Source organism: Diabrotica virgifera, chromosome 8, assembly GCF_917563875.1.
Source record: "Diabrotica virgifera virgifera chromosome 8, PGI_DIABVI_V3a".
Taxonomy (NCBI): Eukaryota; Metazoa; Arthropoda; class Insecta; order Coleoptera; family Chrysomelidae; genus Diabrotica; species Diabrotica virgifera.
In genome coordinates this window covers 165,989,849-166,014,067 of record NC_065450.1, presented here as the reverse complement: position 1 = coordinate 166,014,067, position 24,219 = coordinate 165,989,849, and the positions used below count along the sequence as shown (strand labels likewise).

General features: G+C 35.5%; 1 protein-coding gene across 5 annotated transcripts in view; it reads right to left on the bottom strand.

The window, feature by feature from the left end:
• Positions 1 to 24,219, bottom strand: part of LOC114341323 (protein polybromo-1) — a gene marked incomplete at its 3' end in the record, with an annotated part of 193,079 nt that overhangs the window by 42,341 nt on the left and 126,519 nt on the right.

Below are 24,219 nucleotides of genomic sequence, written 5' to 3'. Positions count from 1 at the left end.
AATTATTGCATCACAACATGGCAACTACTTCTAAACCAATACATACTTTTACTAAAAGCTACTAAAATTATACAATACAATATAAAAAAAGAATTAAGTAAATTTGTTATGTCAATAATACTACACATTTAAAAACAAACACTGAAATGTAAGTACTATTAGCATCTAGAATGTTAAAAATGACACATTTTGAACATATGCTTGAGGACACTCGTCCACAAAGTTTTGTTGTACCAATCATTAATGTTTTGCTTATGTTTCTCGAAGCAACATTTTAATAATTCATCTTTGTCGTTAACTAACTTGTCAAATACTGGCTTGCCATAATTTTGGATCTCTTCAGTTAGAGCTGGCGTATGTGTACTCAGTTTTTTTATATGCTGTTTGTAGAATAATCGAATACTGTACAGTTTCGAATCTATAATATCCATCTAAGAAGCATACATGACATTGTGAAGCTTTTCAGAGGTTTTAAAAATATGTATACTTTGCACTTCTTTGCTACCAGAACTGCCCTTATATTTTATTTTTACAAGTATTAATTATTCATTTTTCAAGTCTCTGAATTCAATCCATTCTATGAATTTTCCAGATCTGTAATTCATGCTTTCTTCTGAATTCCCATCGACCTTCATACATTTACATAAACAGCTTCATCCTCTTATGCTGTTACAGAACAGGGCTATATATGTTTTTCAACTTCCATGCTTTCATCCAACTGAAGATCTGCACTGCCCAAGAAGAATACTCAAATATACAAGGTCTGGCTATAAAATAACGAGACTGCACGTGCAGAAGGCGTCCTAGAGGGGAAGAGTGAGAAACGAATGCAGCATTGGATAGCTGGAAGTGTCTTCTCTTCCAGTACGAAAACACGTTTTTGTCGCTGTAGTAGTATTTTTTCTGTAGAGGTAAGAAAAGAACATGTTTTTTTCTCGTGCCAATAACAATGTGTGACGAAAAACATGAGCAACGAATTAATGTGAAATTTCTCTTTAATTAAAAAAAAAACTTGGACTGAGTGCTATAATTTGTTGAAAGAGGCCTATGGTGAGAATTCTCTATCTCGTGCGCGTGTTTTTAAATGGCATAAACGGTTTTTTGAAGGCCGAGAGAGCGCCGAAGATGACCAACGTCCAGGTCGACCTGTCTCTGTTTCAACTCCGCAAACAGTGACCAAAATAAATGAAATTGTGCACAGAGAACGCCGATAAAGAAACTGTCAGAAACATGTTACATGACGAATTGAACACGAAGAAAGTCTGTGCGAAGTTGGTCCCAAAAAATTTGACCCCGGACCAAAAGCTCATCTGTCAACAATCGTTATTTAGCTGCTAGAGGCATTCCCATGCTCGAACACCTGCTGTACTCGCCTGATGTAGCACCCTGTGACTTTTTCCTGTTTACAAAGATCAAGTCTGCCTTAAAAGAAATCCGGTTCGAATCAATGGAAGAGGTGAAGCGAAAAACGGCGGAGCTCCTAAAAGCTCTAACAAAAGAAGACTTCTAGCATTACTTTGACCAATGGAAAAAACGAATGGAACAGTGTGTGGCCAGGGAAGGGGAATATATTGAAGGAGAGCATTCTATTATAGAATATATTAGAATAATTTTTGAAATAAAACTTTTTTTCAAAGGCAGTCTCGTTATTTAATAGCCAGACCTCGTATACTATGTAAGTTCGTGTATTAATTCATGTAATTCATAAATCGCACCTCCGCTCAAAGAGTGTCATAACTCAAAAAATTTTAAAATCGGTTTTATTGCACCAACAGTTTAATAAAACTATAAACTCATCTCACAAAGTGTCATGTCTATGGGTCAAGTATTTATCGTTAGATGACACTAGTGTCATTATACGATTATCCAAAATCAACGACGCACTGAACACAAACAGTGTCACATATCGACTTGTGCAAAGCATTTGTCCATCTAAGATTTGTATAAAGCCTCGTTTGCTGAGTTAAGACAGTATATGTGATTACTTTATTCAAAACAATCTGCATATGTGCTCAAGAAAAGTGACATATTTATCACTTATTTATATTTCTTTTTCAGTATTTTGTGTTTAATGTTGTTACTTGTATTTAAAGTTACATCATTAAAAAGTATAAGTCTGTTAACCAGATCATAATAATATTATATTCTGCAAGTGTCACTTTTGATGAATAATATTTCGTAAATTTTTCATTATTTTATCTGTATAGTGTCACAACTAAAAAAAAAAAAATATATATTTTTTTAAACATTTTTAATATACTTAATACTCTATTTTATAAAGCTTCAAAAACCATTGTAGCTGACAATTAATTATTATTCTAATTTTAATAGTTTTTGAATTAAACCCGAAAATGTTGTAGGACAAACTTTAAACGTCGTTTTCTTGAAACTTTCCTTTTTTGACTCTTTGAGCAGAGGTGCAAAATGCTTCTTCAAGTACTTGCAAATATTGCTCAAACAGAAGATGTACACATTCCCTGACAGAAGATATACATGGCTACTATGCCAAGCAAAGGGGTACTTTTTGTATGGGAAGAATGTGAACTTCAGATGCACAAACAAGCATATATATTTAAATGCACTTGTACAGTAGACTCCCTCTATAACGAAAACTGAAATGACAGACTAATTGGTATAAGTTGATCTCGTTATATCAGACAATGATATTGTGCATACATATGAATATGTAGTTTTCACATTAACTTCCTATAGTGAAGCCATTCCGAGCAATATAAGATGCTATAAATTTTGTTTAAATGGAGCTTTTGAAAAAGAGTCAGTGGATGAACAGGAAGAAGTTGACAGACAGTGGAGTTTACATCAGTGGCCTCAATAAGTACACATATTTTAGGCATTTCTGTATACAGACAGCTGCAGCTATTTTTTATTATAGCCATCACCACGAAAAAACAGGTAAAGAAACATGTTTTTCGATCTCATTTTCCCTCGTTATAGACAGTTACAGTTCAATAGGAATTTCATGGTATAGCTAATGCACCTCTTTATAAGTGAAATCTCGTAATACCTGTGTTATAGAGAGAGTATACTGTATAATGAACTGTTCATGACTCATGGTTTATTGATTGTTGACTCATTGTTAACTAAATATGTATGTATAATGTATAATGTATACTAAACTAAAACAAAGTATGACAAACAAAACATAACGTTATAATGTAATGAGAAGACTCACAAAAATGTACAATAACGAGTAACTGAATAGACACAAACTCACAGAAGGAATACAAAAGCTATCGGATCAAATTGATCAAACAAAATGGATATGACCTACAAATTTGTAAGAAATAATTTGAAAGTTATTTATTTTATATACAATTTTAGCCACACATTAGTTTTTCAAGCTTATTTGTATGAAAAGATTTTATACTCTGCAGGTTGCTGGGTATCTTGTAAATTTCAAGCACTTTTCCATGCTGATTTGCCAGAATGTGATTTATATACTCCAAAGATTGACAAACTGGATGTCAAGAAAAAATTGGGTTTATTTGTAATGGAAGATAAATAATTGTATAACTAGAAAAAATTAAGTGTTATCAGTAAAACTAGCAATTTTATACATCATGTAGTCAATTCTATACCTAATTCATATTTAAATATTGACTCACTTTGGGTGTGATTAAAGAATATAGAACTATTTGTGTGGTAACATATTATTTCTAAATTAATGAGAAATAAATAAGGATTTAAGTAATAATTGGTTATAATGCTTTTAATGCTAAACTAAAACTTTCTATCAGTTTTTATATATTTTTTTCCTAGCTAAACTGTATGTACAAAACCAGTTCTGCATTGTCCCAACACAAATGAATAATATTAATAATTTAAAATAGAACAAAGAACTGTTGAATAATATAAATTAAGAACATTAGATAGAAATTACCTACATTGAATTAAAGAAATTTACTATCCTATAAATTCAAGTTATTAAAAAATAAAAAATATATGAAACTTAATTTTTATTCTTGATATAAAAACAGTTAATTTTGATAAATGTCTTCCATGATGGATTTAAGTTTATTGACCCAAAATCTGACTGTAAATTTAGCCAAAATAGCACACAAATTAAATATAGCAGTCGAAAAATTCCGCTAGACAACGCCTTGTTACCCTTCTCTTGGAATTTTTCATAAATTCTATAATCACAAAAAATTACAATTAAACATATATTTTACCATAATCTCCTCATATACGCAGGCGAAATATATCACGTAAAACACTTCAAAATGTGTAAAATTCACCACTTTTAATAATAGAAAGTTATTTTTACATTTTAAAATTATAAACTCTGCTTAGGCACAGGTCATTAAAAAAGCCTTACTATTATATTTATATTTCCAGGAAAAGGAGCACTATCCATTGCAGTTTCCATATTACCACGATTTTATGCGATATAAACCATTCACATTATATAAAAACAAGAATTTACTCGAAGAAATTTACCAAAATTTGATTAACACTATCGAAAAAGCTTTTTTATCTCCATTTCACCATCAACCAGCTTTGTGTTTTTGACAATTTCTGACAGAAGTTGAGGTTAATGTCGTATCGCGACATGGCGCTAAATTTGAATTCTCTCATTTATCGACACGTAAGCATGTAAACGAGGGGAAGTCGAAAAGTCATACGAAAAGTACAATTTTTCTGAGAGCTGATGACTCGTTATTTTTTGCTGAAAAGAATAAGTGACGACACTAAATCAGATTTAAACTATAAATAAGAAAATATTCCGTTGTTATTATTAAAATATGTGCAACTTGAGGAATATTGAAAGAGAGATATAAATAGAGGCAAAGAAGGCTAAGAAAATGCAATGCCTGGAATTTGAACGATTTGAACAAAAAAGCGATACGCAACATATTTATCTGTAGAGTAGGGAGGGTGAGTCAAGTCCCACAGCACTTAGGCCATAATCGACCCATTGTGCATCCTCTCACGGGGTTGTCGTCCTTAGTTCATTATCCATCCTGCCATTTCCAGGAAGGCGGACAAATCACCAGGTGACATCTCCTCTATGTTGGCAGATGTAGGTCAAGACGTGCCGAAGGCATACTCTCGTATTGACGATAACTCCGGACATGCACATATAGACGGAGAGGCAGCGCTGAAAAATCTCTTTGAATTTACTAAAGCTAAATTTTTCACAGTTGATTACTGTGATTGTGTAGAGAAACATACTGCGGTCGGTCAAGCGAAACGTAGAACAGGGGTCACTGAGAGGGTATCAAAGTTGCTTTCCTACGAAGGTAATTAAATCCATTTACTCATCATTCTCTTTGCTATATCCCTATGCGGGGTCGGCTTCCTAATTGCATTTCTCCACACAATTCTATCCTGGGTCATATCAATATTAATCCCCTTTACCAACATGTCCTGCCTAATCGTCTCCCCCACGTCTTCTTTTTAAATTACTAAGTCTCTTCTTTTTAAATTAAATCCATTTACTAAGGCTGAAAATCAGTACACACATTCTAAATTTAATATAAATAAAAGTTATTATAGTCGGTCAGCTGTATGGCAGGACAGAGCCGGTCGGTCGGCCTCAATGAATGTACAGGGTTATTCACTATATTTTGACCCCCTTCTAAACTGATTTATTTACAGAATTAAGGCTGCGTCCCACCATCAAATAATTTGATCAAACTGGTTTGAGCAAACTGAAAGTGACAGTTAGTGACGTCACATCCTGAGTGTTCATTGTCGATAATAATGAAAAATTTTAATTTTAAATAAAGTACAAACAAGTTAGACAACTCAATACAAAAAATTTTATCAAACTAGACTGATAGTGAGAGCACAGATTTTTAGAATTTCAAAAAAAACTGCAATTGTGACGTCACTTTGACGTACTTCCGGAGTTTGCTCAAACTGTTTGATCAAATTAGTTGATGGTGAGACGCGGCCTTTAGAAAAAAATGTAAAATACAAAAGTTATTCGATTTTTTAATTATGATTTTTTGACATATACAGGGTGTCCAGAAACTCTACCGACAAACGAAGATAGGAGCTTCCTCAGATAAATTTAAGACATTTTAACCCAATTCTTCCAGTCCGAAAACGCTTCCTAAGGGAGCTAGAGCTCTTTGAAGATGGCGTATTGTAATTAGTTTTTCTTAAATAACTCCAGAACTCGTTTATTAATGAAAATTGGTACGCATATTTATCTTCTAGAGATAAATCGATTACATTTATTGTGAATTTCTAGTACCGGTCATAGGCGTCCGTTTTGGGTAGGGCAAAGGTTATTTTATCGCATAACTTTTATGTCTTTAACTTTTAAGCATTTTTGACACTGGATTATTAAATTATGAGGTATGCTAGTACTAAAAGGTACTATTGCTTTAAATCGGTAGAACACACCGTTTTCTAGAAAAATCGATTTGAAAATTTTTCGTTTATTGAATTTCCAAAAAAAATTTCAAAAAAAAAACATTTAGAAAAACGAAAACTGGTACGTTTATTTATATTCCAGAGACGAATCGATTTCATTAATTGCGAATTTATAGTACCGGTCATATGCGTCCGTTTTGGGTAGGTGAAGAGTTGTTTTATCGCATAACTTTGTTGTCTTTAATTTTTAAGAATTTTTGATTTTAGATTATTAAATTGTGAGGCATTTTAGTACTAAAAGTTACTCTTGCTATAAGTTGGTAAAATACACCGCTTTTTTTGAAAATTTTTTTCAATTTTTTTTCAAATTCAAAAAACGAAAAATTTCAAATCGATTTTTCTAGAAAACGGTGTGTCCTACCGACTTAAACCAAGAGTACCTTTTAGTAATAGAATATCTCACAATATAATAATCCAGTATCAAAAATGCTTAGAAGTTAAAGACAAAAAAGTTATGCGATAAAATAACCGTTGCCCTACCCAAAATGGACGCCTGTGACCGGTACTAGAAATTCACAATGGATGAAATCGATTTATCTCTGAAAGATAAATACGTGTACCAATTTTTGTTTTTCTAAATAGAAGCGTACTGGAGGTATGTACGAAAAACTAATTACAAGACGCCATCTTCAAAGAGCTCTAGCTCCCTTACGAAGCATTTTCGGACTAGATGAACTGGGTTAACATGTCTTAAAAATTATATGAGGAATCTCCTGTCTTCGTTTGTCGGTAGAGTTTCTGGACACCCTGTATATCGTACTAGTGACGTCATCCATCTGGGCGTGATGATGTAATCGACTATTTTTTTAAATGAGAATAGGGGTCGTGTGCTAGCTCATTTGAAAGGTTATTCAATTCTCTATACAGTACTATAAACATTAAGATCATTATTTATACAGGGCGTCCAAAAAAATTTTTGAATTATTAATTAAACAATTAATTTAATTAAAAAATATTTTTTGGACACCCTGTATAATTAATCATGTTAATGTTTATATTAATGAATAGGGAATTGAATAACCTTTCAAATTAGCTAGCACTCGACCCCTATTCCCATTTAAAAAAATAGTCGATTAGGTCATCACGCCCAAATGGATGACGTCACTAGTAGGTACGATATATATGTCAAAAAATCATAATTTAAAAATCGAATAACTTTTGTATTTTACATTTTTTTCTAATTCTGTAAAGCAGTTTACATGAGGGTCAAAATATAGTGAATAACCCTGTACCTTCACTGTGGCCGACCGACCGGCTCTGTCCCGTCATACAGCTGACCGACTATAATAACTTTTATTTATATTTAATTTAGAATGTGTGTACTGATTTTCAGCCTTAGTAAATGAATTTAATTACCTTCGTAGGAAAGCAACTTTGATACCCTCTCAGTAACCCCTGTTCTACGTTTCGCTTGACCGACCGCAGTATGTTTCTCTACAATCACAGTAGTCAACTGTGAAAAATCTAGCTTTAGTAAATTCAAAGAGATTTTTCAGCGCTGCCTCTTGGACTAATAGGACATGCTCGACAGTTACGTTCACACTCTCGTTCACTTACGTTCATCTCGTTCACACTTCCTGCACAGAGGTGTGTCTACTAGCCACTGTGTGGAGTGTATTCTTTGGTTGAGTAGACCAGGGGCTAGATTCCGTGCACTGTAGATATCTACACGTCGCTTTCTATCGATGTCAATTGTCGTAAAAATATTTGAATTTTTAGCTTTAATTGAATTATTTTCCAGTTTTGCTAGGTTATACTCTAACGGCCGGTTTCACAAAGTAAAGTTAACTTGTGGTTAAGAGATAACCTCAAAATTACCCCAAAATATGCGTTTCAGTTTCATAATTGTTACCCTTCTGGGTATACCCATAAGGGTAACCCACTCAAACCTCTGGTTAAAAATTCTGTGAGTTAACCATACTTCGCCGTTGACCTGAAACTAAAACGCATATTTTGGGGTAATCTCTGGTTATCTCTTAACCACAAGTTAACTTTACTTTGTGAAACCGGCCGTAATTGATGCTGAAGTGACACTAAGGGCCGGTTGTTCGAACGCTAATCAAGAAGTTGATTATAATCAATCATTTATTGTAATCAATTTTCTTGATGGGAAATCAAATCGCGACATGAAAAATACATGTAAAACACTAATCAGTTATTGATTGTAGGTAAAACAGTAATTAAAATATAGCCGCAGCTCTTAAATTATTAAAAATTGCTTATTATTATTATTTTATTTATTTATTTAGCGTATGGACTTTCTCAGTACGATAAATACACAAATATAATATATATACATATATACATATATACACACATATATACACATATACACATATATTATTCAAACACCAAAACATAATGAATGAATCTAAATATTAATGTCCAATTTACATAGCCATTCAATTGCATCTGGGGAGCATTCCACAAAGTCCTGGAGGTTTCCACGGTAGGCCCGATTTAGGCAATCTGAAACACAATGACTTATGGTCTGTCTAAGCGATCCACAATCACACTGTGGACTTTCTGCACGACCCCATTTGAACAGAGAATCAGCACATTTACCATGTCCGGTACGTATGCGATTAAGCCTCGTCCAGGTGGGCCGGGGCAGACCCGATCCGATGAAACCCTGGGTTGGGGTGGATATCTGAATATAGTCTGCTGCTATTGTTGGCATCCATCTTGTGGACCATTGCCTTTGTATATCATAGGAATCACCAATTGTTCGGGCAGTTCTGATTGGAGGATTTCTAGACCTCAGTCGCTGGTGCTCTTTTGAGATGTCTGGTATGTCTTGATGGATTGGTAATTGTATGTTGGCTACAATTTTCTGATACTCTCTCACTAATGCTGCTGTACGGCGTAGATCTGGTGGGGCAATATTGCTCAAAGTAGGCAGCCATCTCACTGGGGTTGATTTTATTGTTCCAGTGATTAATCTCATGGTTTGATTAAGTTGGACATCGATTTTGTTTGTATGTGCACTATTTAACCATACTGGTGCACAATATTCTGCCACTGAAAAAACCAAAGCTAGAGCAGAGGTCCGAAGAGTATCTGCAGAAGCACCCCAAGTTGTTCCAGCAAGTTTTGTTATTATATTATTTCTTGTTCTCAGTTTACCGGCTGCGTTTGTAAGATGGCTTTTGAAGGTGAGTGTTCTATCAAGTGTGATGCCTAGATATTTGGGGTTGTTGTTATGTTTGATAGCTGCATCATTTAGAGTTACATTGAGGGTATCGCCCGCAAGTTGGTTCGGCAGGTGAAAGAGACAGGTCTCAGTTTTGCTTGTGTTAGGACGTAAGCGCCAGTTCTTAAAGTAGTTACTAAGTGTAGTTAGGTCCTCGTTTAGAGCTCGTTCTCCAGCTTCCTTACTATTATCTTGGAAGCCAATGGCCAGGTCGTCTGCATAAGCGAATTTTCTCGATTTTGTTTCAGGTATATCCGCCGTATAAAGGTTAAATAATAAAGGAGCTAGCACTGAGCCTTGAGGTAAGCCGTTGTTAAGTTTTCTAACGCTACTTCGTGCATCATTTATATATACCTGAAACAGTCTGTTAGTTAGTAGATTGTTTATCAGCTGACAAGTTTTGAGACAGGGTATGATTTTCATCAACTTATAAATAAGGCCCTCTTTCCACACAGTGTCATAGGCAGCCGTAAGGTCTATAAATGTTATGGCAGATTTTTCACGTCTTTCAAAGCCAGCTTCGATGAATGTAGTTAAGGACAGCACTTGGTCACAACAGCTTCGTCCTTTTCTAAATCCAGCTTGCTCAATTGGTACAGCGTCCTCAATGGTGTTACATATTCTATTATATAAGAGTCGTTCTAGTAATTTATAACAGCAACTGAGTAAGGCGATAGGCCGGTAACTTTCAGGCAGCTTGTTGTCTTTGCCAGGCTTCTGGATTGCGATAATTTTTGTTCTTTTAAATTCTGGGGGAAGCATAGCTGTAGTCACAATGTCGCTAAAGAATTCTTTGAGCCATTGTCTTGTTTTTGTACCAGTGTGGACTATAAACTCAGGATATATTCCATCGAAACCAGCTGCTTTTCCCGTTTTGGTTTGGTTAAGCGCTTCATTTATTTCATCCAATGAGAAGGCACGTGAGTATTCTGATGTTGTGGGGGTATTTGATTTAAGTTGTTTAAGAGCTTTTTTTACCATCGATGTATGAGTTTTCTCAGATGGAGCTCGAGAGTTCTCAATTATTCTATTGGCTATCTTATTTGGCTCAATTGTTGATTTGTTTAAGTGTTGTGCTCTGCTTGCTTCGCCCAGTTTGCGGATCAGTCCCCATGCCTTCCGACTGGAACGGGAGAAATCAATATGTTCTACGGTAGATTTCCATTTATTAAGTCTAGTTGAATCCAGTGACTTGAGTAAGTTGTCACCGATTTCGGGATCTTCTGATTTCAAAAATTCTTCATATAGTTTTTGGCTTTCTTCCGTCCAGCCTGGGATGTACTCCTTTCGAAAACCTCGGGGGATATGTTTTTTGGCGATAGAGATAACCATTCCTAAAAAACGGTGGTAATTGTTGGCCTTTGGCCAATGCAGGTGTCCAGCTCTTTGGTGTATTCAGGCCAATTTGCTTTGTTAAAATTCCAACGGGGTCTCGGCGTGGATTCAACGATAGAAATTTGTATGCCTATTTCGATTATGACAGGTCGATGTTGGCTGCGAGGGAAACTAGGCAGTACAGTTCGGGAGCTTGGGAGTGGTTGTAACTGTGAGTTACTCGAAACCCAGCATAGATCAGGGTTGTAGCCTTTGCGCCATCTTCTAGAAAAGAAAGTAGGTTTATCTTTTAGACTATGGATAAGGTGGATATTGTTTTCTTCGGCCCACTCCAGGAGTTTTTCCCCATTTTCATCATTGTTTTCATACCCCCATTTGTTGTGGTGACTGTTAAAGTCCCCTATGTAAACTGTAGGTTGGTTGTCCTCAGTTTTGATTACATTTGTTGGCCATTTAGTTAATGGTGGTTTGTAGATGTTCTTTATGGTTATGTCATTCACTTTTGTAGAGATTATTATTATTATTGATTTGTAAGTAAGAACAAGAAATTAACATCAGAAAGAGTTTAATTATGTTTTATTTTAAATTAAAACCAAAATAATAAAACAAATCAGTCAACATAACCTCAAAATGCGACATCTGTCAGAAGTACGCTTAATCAAATATAATTGTAATTAAATATTTGATAATGATCAGTTTTGATTAGCGTTCGAACAACCGGCCCTTAGTAAAACAAGAAAATATTTGAATTAAAACTAAAAATTCAAATATATTGACATCGCGCCGATCGCTTTCTACCATATTTTTAGTTTTAATTCAAATATTTTCTTGTTTTACTAAGTGTCACTTCAGTATCAATTAGCCTAGAAAAACTAGAAAATACTTCAATTAAAGCTAAAAATTCAAATATTTTTACTACAATTGACATCGATAGAAAGCGACGTGTAGATATCTACAGTGCACGGAATCTAGCCCCAGGGCGCATCTGTAAAAATATTATTACATTTGGATGTTGAGAGGTGACTCATATTTGTTTGCAGAAATTGCTTGAAAATAACTTAATAATATTTGAGTTATCCTCCCACTCAAATAGGTCCGGAACATTGTTTAAATAATCAAAATGTCAAAAAATGAAGGAAAAATTCGATTTTTTTCTACGTTTTTTGATTATAACTCTAAAAGTATTAATTTCCGAGAAAAGTTGCACTGACATAAAAGATGCGTAATTAAATTTCCTACAATATAAGATTGGTTAAATTTTTTAAAAATTATCACTCTTGTTGCAAAATAGCAATAATTGCGAAAAAACCATAAAAAAACAAGTATTCGCATTTTACGTTTTTCAACCATTTATGCTACACTTAGAAATTTTATATTTCACCCAGAAATACTTTATGATATAATAAAACAATACTGTAAATTTCAATAAGATCGGTTTAATAGATTTTGCAAAATAAATTTTGCGATCCAGCTTTCCCAAAAAAAATTCATTTTTTCAAAAGGTTGCAGGACTCAAAATAAAGCAGACAGCAAGTTTAATATTTTTTTACATGTAGAAGAATACTGTACCTTTCACTTGTAATTTGCAAAATTAATCGGTTAACTACCACGTTTGCTCTGATTGGGCATTCCAATGACCTTTGATAATGATTGATAAATTTTAATTTTTATTACATTTCGATAGAAATAAATAAATTTGTTTATTGCAAAATAAAAACACATACTCTGTCCTTTGAAATAACACTTTTTTAGCAAAAACTTTCTTTGTTTATATATTTTAACTTGCAATTGTTTAAACAATATTTCACAAACAATAATCAAGTTAGTTTGATATTTGTGGAATTAAAATATTAAAATACAACAAAATATAGAGCAAGAAAATAATATATTAGATAAAGATTGGAAGAAATTTTGGTGGAAATCAACTTGTGTGAATCGAACACCGTTGTCCTGCGCGTAGCACCAAAAATTAATGTTTATTTAAAAAAATTCCTGACGCCGTGGTAGATAACCGATTTTAATTTTGCAAATTGCAAATGAAAGGTACCATATTCTTCTATATGTAAAAAAAGTTTAACTTGCTATCTGCTTTATTTTCAGTCCTGCAGCATTTTGAAAAAATGAATTTTTTTGCGAAAGCTGGATTTCAAAATTTATTTTGCAAAATCTATTGAACCGATCTTAATGAAAATTACAGTATTGTTTTATTATATTATAAAGTTTTTCTGGGTAAAATATGAAGGTCCTAAGTGTCGCATAAATGGTTGAAAAACGTAAAATGCAAATACTTGTTTATTTATGGTTTTTTCGCAATTATTGCTATTTTGCAACAAGGGTGACAATTTTTAAAATTTTTAACCAATCCTATATTGTAGGAAATTTAATTACACAACTTTAATGTTAATGCAACTTTTCTCGGAAGTAAATACTTTTAAAGTTATAATCAAAAAACGAAGAAAAAAATCGAATTTTTCCTTCATTTTTTGACATTTTGATTATTTAAACAATGTTCTGGACCTTTTCGAGTGGGAGGATAACTCAATTATTATTATATAAGTTAATTCCAAGCAATTTTTGCAAAAAACTATGAGTCACCTCTTAACGTCCATCTCAAAACAGATGCGCCCTGGACTAGAGGTATTTTCTTAGTTGACAATGGCTAGTTAAAAAACCAACTGTCAAGCGTACGTTTTTCCTGGTCATTCTCAAGTACTTTTCTGATGCTGACTTTCCAAGGTTCCTTAGTATTACCTTGGCAAGTCTACATCCTATCCCTTCTTCCCATCTCTTCACGGTTTGCGTGTGGGACTGACATTTGGCAATTTCCACGATTGTTGCAGTTGACCAGCCAAAAAGATCACCAGGTCCAAAGAGTCTTAGGCCTGCTGCCTTCCTAGTTAGCTGGTCAGCATTGCGGTTGCCTTTATTTCCGTAGTCTCCTGTAACCGTAGACTCATGACACTCCATTAATAGCCATTGCCATATATGACACGTGGTCTGTTCAGGATTAGTAGCGCTTGTCTGCTGCCTCTGCAGATTATTACGGTTTTACCGGCTATACCTTTCCGGGTTATCTCTTTTGCGGCTATGGAGATACCAGCCAGTTCAGTCTGAACTACGCTGGCATTTTTGCTCATACCCCATTTTATATTAAGGTTCAGTGATCTGGAGAACCATTTCTATGTAATAGGTACAATTTACTAAAATCTTAAAAAATTCATAGCTCCTAAATATCCATATCCTAAAATAGCTCTTCTTCTAGCTTTGAAACATGTATCTTTTTGAGATAACCAATCCTCAATTCATTCCCGAAGAAAAAACATTTAGGTGTAACAGAACATTGAGTGAAATTTATAAATGATTAATGCCTGGTTGCACTAACAGATCTTAAGCTTAAGCCGTGCTTTAAGCTCAGCTTACGAAACATAAGCGTTCAACCATTCGAGTCTTAGATCAATTTTCAGCTTGCCACAATGGATTGCCACGTGAACTGCTTAGAGATGAATCGAACATTATGGTGCAGTGAGACTTAAGGCAACTCCGCCTGTGGTGACAAATGGGTGGATCGAGTAGCTCAGGAGTCACCACTGCCGGTCCTAAGCCCGGATAAAGGAGGAAGGTTGGGCAGTGGGCCGACAACCCACTCCCGGAAAAAACACACTGTTACGAAACCTGAACATTTGCCTCGGAATACAGGACGGAACTTTCGGAAACGACTTAAGCTACGAAACATAGACTATGCATTTGGAAGCTGGAATGTGAGGACGCTAAATAGACCAGGAGCTCAAACCGCACTTCTGCAAGAACTAAAAAGATATAAGCTCATGATTACTGCTCTTCAGGAGACAAGATGGCTGCGGGAAAGGTGTCAGGGACACTAAAACGCACACAATTCTATATAGTGGGAAGGAACAAGGAAGCAAAGAATGTGGAGTCGCATTTGTGGTGGATAATGATTTTAAGTCAAAAATCATCGACTTCCAGGCAGTCAGTGAAAGGATATGCAAGTTGAGAATTTGCACCCACTTCTTCAACCTAACAATGATAAACGTTTACTGTCCAACAGAAGATCAAGAGCAACATACAAAGGAAAGCTTTTACCAACAGCTGGAGATAGTATATGATAATACGCCAAAAAATGACATCAAGATTATAATGGGTGATATGAATGCTAAAATAGGCAAGAAACCGCAGTTCTATGACACAATAGAAAAACACTCTCTGCACAATGAAACAAGCGAGAATGGGGAGTTTTTGATAAATTTTGCCACCAGTAAAAACATGGTTATAAGTTCCACATGCTTCCCACATAAAGACATACACAAAATGACATGGATTTCACCAGATGGAACCACAACCAATCAAATTGACCATGTGCTGATAGACAAAAGGGCAGCCAGTAGTATCTCCGATGTGAGAGCACGACGAGGAGCATGCTGTGGATCAGACCATATTTTAGTACAAACCAAATTTAGATGCAGAGTGAACAGGGAAAGAAACGAAAGACAACAAAGAACAAACAAACTGGACCTGGAAAAACTGAAGATTCAGGAATGTAAAGAGAAGTTCGAACAAGAAGTCGCAAATGAGTTAAGGACGCTAGAACTGCACTCCATAGAGGGCAAATGGACTAATATCAAAACAGCAGCACTGACAGCAGCAGCGTCCACCCTGGGAAACAAGAAAAAGGATAGAAGAGCAGCATGGTTTGATGACGAGTGCAGACAAGCAATAGAGGAAAGAAATGAAGCACACAAAATGTACATAACAAGAAGAACACGGGAAAGACGAACATTATTTGAAGTCGCAAGACGGAAAGCAGACAAGACATGTAGAAATAAAAAGAGAGCCTATGACAATGGACAAATAGAAAAAATGGAAGAAAATTTCAAAAACAACGAAATTAGAGGGGCTTACGAATACCTAAAAAAGATAAAAAGTGGGTATAAACCTCAAACAAGTCTATGTAAAGATGAAAGTGGGCAAATAATCAGTGACCAACAGAAAGTCACAGAAACCTGGAAGCATTATTTTCAGACACTACTTGGAACTCAAGTAGACATGGAAGATGAAATGGGTATGATCTACGTAGAAGAGAATGGAGTAGAAGCTCCAACCATAGAGGAAGTTCTCGAAGCCATTAAAGCCCAGAAAAACAATAAAGCTCCGGGAGTTGACGACACACCAGCAGAACTATATAAGGTAGGTGGCGACCACCAAGTCACATCCACGCGCTCATCAAAGACGTATGGCAAGAAGAGAAAATACCCGACGAGTGGAAGAAAAGTATAGTATGCCCGATCTATAAAAAAAGGAGACAAACTCCAGTGCAAAAACTACCGTGGAATCTCTCTACTATGTACAGCATATAAAGTCCTCACGTATATTATAAACCAGCGGCTCCAACCACTAGCAGAAAATATTATTGGAGAGTATCAGAAGGGCTTCCGACGGGGAAGATCGACACTGGATCAAATATTTACAGTCAAACAGATCTTGAGCAAAGCATGGGAACACGATGTTGATGTTCAAAACGTGTTTGTAGACTTCAAACAGGCATACGACTCAGTCAAAAGGAACAAACTATACTATATATTGGCTGAATTGGCAATACCACACAAGCTAATAAGACTCATTAAAGCCACAATGGATGAAACTCAGGCATGTGTACGAATACAAAACCAGCGGACAGACTTTTTCAACATTTCGCAGGGACTAAAGCAGGGAGATGGACTGGCCCCAACATTGTTTAACCTGGCACTGGAGTATGCGGTTAGGCAAATGCAAACTGGACGAGGAAATCTACTGACCAACCGAACGGTTCAACTGGCCGCTTATGCTGATGATATTAATATTATGAGTAGAACATCAACAGGAGCACAGGAAACATATGCAGAGTTAAAAACACAAACAAAAAGGCTAGGTCTGGAAATTAACACAGAAAAAACAAAAATAATGACTCAGACGAGAAGAAATATAGTCCCAGAAAACATTATACATGAAGATGACATTGAAACAGTTGAAAAGTTTACATACCTGTGAGTAGAAATATATGCCGACGGATCAGAAGATGGAGAAATACGGAAGAGAATAAATAACGCAGGCAAACAGAGCTTATTTTGCCCTCTCCCATATATTTCGGTCTAAAAGTGTCCACCGAAATACAAAGATGAGAATCTATAAAACCTTAATTCGACCAATAACATGCTATGGCAGTGAAGCCTGGGTCCTGAAAGAAACATCCAAAAACAAACTCGACACATTCGAAAGGAAAGTACTTAGGAGAATACTAGGACCTGTGAGGGAAAACGGAATCTTCAGAAGTCGATACAACAAGAAGCTTTATCAACTTTATAAGGAAACGCCCCTGTCAGACTTCATTAGAATACAAAGATTGCAATGGGCCGGACATGTGATAAGAATGGGAGAGGATAGGCTACCAAAACGAGCACTGAATGCTAGAATGCAAGGAAAGAGACCGGTTGGGAAGCCACGGAAGCGCTGGGACGACACAGTAAACAGCGACGCACAAGCCCTTTTAGGAGTCCGTGTATGGAGAAGAGCAGCCACAGACAGGCAAGGGTGGAGGCAAAAAATAAAGGAGGCCAAGGCTCAATTTGGGCTGTAGTGCCGTAGAAGAAGAAGAGACTTAAGGCGGCTTTATCTATGAGCTGAGCTGGACTAAGTTGGAGCTTAGATTTGTTGGTACAACCAGGCATAAGTCTAATGGGATACAGTTCAAACTGGAAGACAATTCACCAAATTTTTGGCCGAGGAAGCGTAATATTCTTTGTGTGATTTTTAAATACATGCTATACAACAAATGGTGAAGCAACTGTCATGCAAAACATATACAAAGTACTTTATTTATTATCCAAGAATTCGATCATATAAGAAGGTATGTTACAAAGAAATCTAAGTAAGAAGCACATTCTGTAATAAAAATAAAACTAAAATTATTTTGGCATTAGTAAAACGATTAACTCATACAAAGCTTTCAAATAAATTAAACTAATACTGCGCTTTCAAACGCAAGGTTAGTAATACCGTTAGAGTTGATGCATCATCACTTTAAGAGAGTTTGTAATGTAGGAAATAATTCTTAAAATACAAATAATTCTGAAATATGAATCAACTCTAATACAAAATTATCCCAACTAACCTATATTATGTCCCAACCCTATATTCAGTGGTAACTGTTTCAGTTTTGTATTTGCAAAGTTGAGATTAGTAAGTAAAACATAATTTCAAAGCAACTAATATAATCTAGAAATATCTGATAAAAAAAAAGGGAAGAATTTTTTTCTAATGTACAGTATGGTGCAAATGTTTGGAATAAATTCGTTATTTCATAAGCCGGCTACTTTAAAGAAATATCCGGAAACAGGTGGATTTTTAATTTGAAATTGTAATTTTTTGACGTATATATTGTACTAGTGACGTCATCCATTTGGGCGTTATGACCTAATTGACGATTTTTTTAATGGGAATAGGGATCGCGTGCTAGCTCATTTGAAAGGTTATTTAACTATATATTCAGTAATATACAAATTAACATAATTATTTATACAGGTTGTTCACAAATTTTTCTTTTTTGAGTTAAATTAATTGACACAAAAAGTAGAATGTATGAATTTATTTGATTCAAAATACATTCTACTGCTGTCAGAAAACAAAAAACAATGTTTATTTAAGAAATAAACATTACTTTTCGCTTAAATTCAATGTTCAAACTGTAACCCACTGCCTCTTTGCAGTTTGAACATTGAATTTAAGCGAAAAGTAATGTTTATTTATCAAATAAACGTTTTTTCTCTTCTCTGATATCAGTAGAATGTATTTTGAATTAAATTAATTACATACATTCTTCTTTTTATGTCAATTAATTTATTCCAAAAAAAATTTTTTTTGACACAATGTATAAATAATTGTTGTTATGTTTATATTACTTTATAGAAAATTATATAACCTTTCAAATGAGCTAGAACACGACCCCTATTCTCATTAAAAAAAATCATCGATTACGTCATAATGCCCAGATGGAGGACGTTACTAGTACGATATATACGTCAAAAAATCATAATTTAAAAATAAAAATCGACCTGTTTCAGGATTTTTCCTTAAACTCGCCGGCTTATGAAATAACGAATTTATTCCAAACATTTGCACCATACTGTATACACTAGTTGTACAATTAGAATTAAGTTAACGATGACTATACTTCTACATAAATTTTAATTAGTAAATGTTAATAATATTCCTTGGTTTTTAGGTAATTATCAACCATAGAAAGGAAGTTTAGAGAAGCTATCATTATTGCAAATTGGGAAAACCACCCACATTCAATATACCACTCATTAAATAGTTATTAATAACTAAAATAATATAGAAGCCATAAAACGTTTATCTGTACATAGTCAGAGGCAAAATTATGGAATAAATCTATTGTTTTCTTCGGGAATGGGCAATTTTGGAGACAAATCCAGAAATAGTGTGTATGTAATCAAAATCTACGCTTCATTCGCCAAATCCTTTTTTCTGATGAAGCAACCTTCTGTTTACTTTCTTACTTACTTAGTCCTAAGCCTTTCTACCTTTAGGGGAAGTGTAACGCTGGGGGAGTTGAGTTTGGCATTGTAGTCTCCATGCTTTCCGATCTTGCGTTATAGACCAAGAGGCAGCGCTGAAAAATCTCTAAAGCTAGATTTTTCACAGTTGATTACTGTGAGAGTGTAGAGAAACATACTGCGGTCGGTCAAGCGAAACGTAGAACAGGGGTTACTGAGAGGGTATCAAAGTTGCTTTCCTACGAAGGTAATTATTTCCATTTACTAAGGCTGAAAATCAGTACACACACATTCTAAATTAAATATAGATAAAAGTTATTATAGTCGGTCAGCTGTATGACGGGACAGAGCCGGTCGGTCTGTCCCAATAGTCGATTGAGGAAATGAAGCATTGTGGCTCGCAACTTTTTCGTCCAGCATGGATTTACTTGAAATTTTCACAGAAGGTAGGGAATAGTCCAAGGATCATTTTATGTATCATGCCGCTATCATACGCTAAAACTTTGGGGGTGGTTGCCACCCCGTCTCGGGGGTGGGAATTTTTTATTACATTTTAACCATGTAATTCGATGGAAAAAGTGATTCTAAGAAAAAAGTGTTTTTTACATTTTCTTCTTAAAACTAATATTTTTTTCGATTTATTCTCGCTTGAAAATAACAGTTTTTCGACGAAAAAATCGACTTTTTTAGGTTTTTTTTTGAGAATACCTCGACAAATATGCATTTAATCAAAAAAACTGTAGATATCGAAATTGTATCTATTAGTAACACAAACCAAATTCCTTTCCTACAATATCTTTAAGACCAATACAAACCGAGATACGGTATGTACGGTTAGCTTTTTTCGTCAAATGCATAATTTGAAATATTCAAAGCCAAATAATGGGAAAATTTGCATTTTTTCGAGGAAAACTTAAATAATCTTTTTTCAAGTATACAATTAGACCTTTCAAAAAAATAATAAAAAGTTTCTAGCATGAAAATTAAGCGACTTATAATCAAAAAAATGTGGGTACTTATCTGCTTTTCTCTACGAAAAAATCAGTGAAAACAACCCCCTAACTACCTTCCTAATTCAAAATTGGTCTTTACCTTTCTGTAGTTCCTTTTATATTTATATTATCAATACACTCAAGGAGTTTGACCTATTTAAATGCCTAATTTTGGAAAAATTGGAGTATAAAGAAAAATTGATTTTTTGCAATTTGATATTTTTCACCTTTTACTTCAAAATATCTCCGAAAATACTGAAGATACGAAAAAAATTATAAACTACTAAATTGTAGCTTTTAATGACTAAAATTACCCTTTGCATAGATTTTCATTACAGTGAATAGTTAGCCAGATCTAACCGTATAAAACTTCTATTTGCCAGCAAACACTCCCTTATTCGAGCCCTTTAAACCCACCCCAATTAAAAACTAAGGGATCTTACGGAATTTAATTTACACAGTCTTATAGCTCTTTAAAAATCCTACAAAATCATTTTTGAAGAAACTTTGTATCGCCAAAAATATATAGAATATATTTCGAGGTATTCTCAAAAAACCCTCTAAAAAAGTCGATTTTTTCGTCTAAAAACTGTTATTTTCAAGCGCGATAACTCGAAAAATATTAGTTTTACGAAGAAAATGTAAAAAACATTTTTTTCTTAGAAACAATTTTTCCATCGAATTACATGGTTAAAATGTAATAAAAAATTCCCACCCCCGAGACGGGGTGGCAACCACCCCAAGGTTTTAGCGTATGATAGCGGCATGATATAGAAAATGATCCTTGGACCATTCCCTACCTTCTGTGAAAATTTTAAGTAAATCCATGCTGGACGAAAAAATTTCGAGCCAAAATTCTTCATTTAATCAATCGACTATTGGGGCCGACCGACCGGCTCTGTCCCGTCATACAGCTGACCGACTATAATAACTTTTATTTATATTTAATTTAGAATGTGTTTGAACTGATTTTCAGCATTAGTAAATGGAAATAATTACCTTCGTAGGAAAGCAACTTTGATACCCTCTCAGTAACCCCTGTTCTAAGTTTTACTTGACCGACCGCAGTATGTTTCTCTACACACTCACAGTAATCAAATGTGAAAATCTAGCTTTAGTAAATTCAAAGAGATTTTTCAGCGCTACCTCCCCGTCTATTAGGTTTCTTGCACTTTCCAATGTTAATCCTTTCTTCTCGACTTCTTTCCTGATTTCATCTACCGACATAACTCTTGGTCTTCCTCTTTTGTTTTCCCCTGCACTCTCGTTTCGAACCCTCGTTTTGTTAGTCTCTCGTTCGACATTCTACCCGAACCATCTCCGTCTATTATTTTTTCATTGATTGGCTCTAGTTCTCTAGTTGGATTTTGCCTGTTCTCTTTCTGTTTGCTATTTTCCTCAAGAACCTCATTTCCATAGCATTGACTCCGGATTTTTGTCTCCTCGTCAATGTACATGTCTCGCTGCTATACATGATTGTTGATCAAACTACTGATCTAACGACTGCCGTTTTTACTTTATCCGGTATCTCTTTTTTTTTCCAAAAATGTTGTTTTCATAGTATTAAATAAGCTTCCTGTTCGTCCCATTCTCTCGTTTATTTCTAAGTCTTGTTTACCATTTCCTTCAATTATCACTCCTTGGTATTTAAAATACTCCACTTGTTCTAGTTGTTTTCCGTCTAATTCTATTGCGTCTGTCTTCCTCGTATTTGAAATTATCATTGTTTTTGTTTTCTCTGTATTAATTTTCATATTAATGTTTGATAGTTTTTCTTCTAGGATTTCAAGATTTTGCTGTTAGTCTTCTCTGTTTTCTGCTATCAATACCATGTCGTCTGCAAATAGTAACTCCGATAGTCGAGTCTGTTTCATTTGTCAGTATCCTAATGTTAGTTTTCTAATTCTTCTCTTGGCTTTCTTTATTGCTTCATCCAGTACCACTGAGAATAGCAGTGGACTCAACACGCATCCCTGTTTGACGCCTTGACTTGTAGTAATTTCTCTGGATTCCTCGTTATTGGTTCTTACAGTATTTGTATTATTTTTGTACATATCCTTTTGGAACCTGTTTATTCTGTTTATATGGAACAGTAAATCGGCAAAACTGCAGATGTTAGATCGTCTATTTCTTTCGCACTTTAAAGAGTACCACTAAAAGTAGATAATGCAGCAATCGAGCAAGTGAAATCATTCAAATACTTGGGAATGATGGTGAATGACCAATGGGATCCTCAACAAAAAATAAAATGTCCGACCGAACAAGCAAGACAAGCCTTTATTAAATTTAAACCGCTACTTTGTACCTTTTTTTGGGAGGCGAGAATCTTCTAAAGACTTTTGGGAAGGTGTCCCAGGTGTGTTGGATTTAACTCTCTACGCCTAACCGTAGCGAGCCGCCTACCAACTAAACTCACCTCCTCCTTCTCCAACCGGCAGGCCAGTAACCGACCTTAGCGGGCATAGTTCTGACCCACCAGCTTTGCTCGTCATCCCCATCTAGCACTCTCTGCGTGCGCTCTGTGACTATCATGGCAACCCGGCCCCGCCACCCCATCCACGCATGCAGCTAGCCAGGGTCCGCAAGACAACCGACCTATCTGCATAATAATGGGTGAGGGGGCGCGACCACGTCATCATTCCATCCACCGTAAACTGGCAAAGAATTTCTAGACAGTTAGTAAGAACAACTAAAGATCCACTCCCCACCCCCAGTAGGAGTGGCCCATTCATCTATACACTCACAACACAAGATATAAACACATGAAAAACAAAACATTTACTAACACAAGTGGGAGTTGTATATTGGCTACCCAGCCTGGTCGGTGAGGAACGACTAATGTTCAAAAGAAATACAAACGGATTATCTTTGTTGGAGTCTCCTCTCTCTTTCTTCCTTATGCTTCATCGTTTCAGTGACAAATCCAATGATCACGTCAAACATTTTTTCATTCGTACTGGCTTTGTGCATTAATTCTTGGGGCTCGCCCAGAGGGGACCCCATCCTCAGCTGTAGCGAGGTTCGCCCTGCTTGATATATAGGGCATACGAATATCACGTGGTGCGCGTCATCCACCACTCCACACTCGGTACACAGATCGTCCTCGGTCTTCCTTATACGATATGTATATGACCGAAAGGATCCATGCCCCATCAAAAATTGTGTAAAATAATAGTTACTGCGCCTGTGTCTGCATTCATACCACCTCACTACATCAGGGATAAGGGTCCTCCAGGCGGCTTTGCCTGTTTCTCTTGACCACTGATCCTGCCAACTTTCCAGGCTTCTTCTTTCTTCTGATCCTGAACTTCTAGTTCCGTTACCCCTTCGATGCATTCGTACCCTCTCCTCTGTCAGAATGTGCACCGGCACAGCTCCGGCCACTACCTGTAGGGCAACGGTTGATACGGTTCTGTACGCGCTGCACACTCTGATCAGGGGTTTTCTTTGCGCTCTGAGAAGCATGTCTCTGTATTTGGCATGTACGTGGCTACTTTGTACCTGCAAACTTTCTTTCAATATCTGCTACAGGATGGTTAAGTGCAATGTATGGTCCAAATTGTTATACATCGACATGCATGGAGACATCGACGTTGAAAATATCTTTCATTAATAAGTTAGAGGCCTTCAAAATGGACATTGCGAAGAATGTTCCGCATGCCATGGACACAGGTGAGGAACGAGGAAGTCTTAAGAAGAGCAAATACTGAGAGAGAATACACTA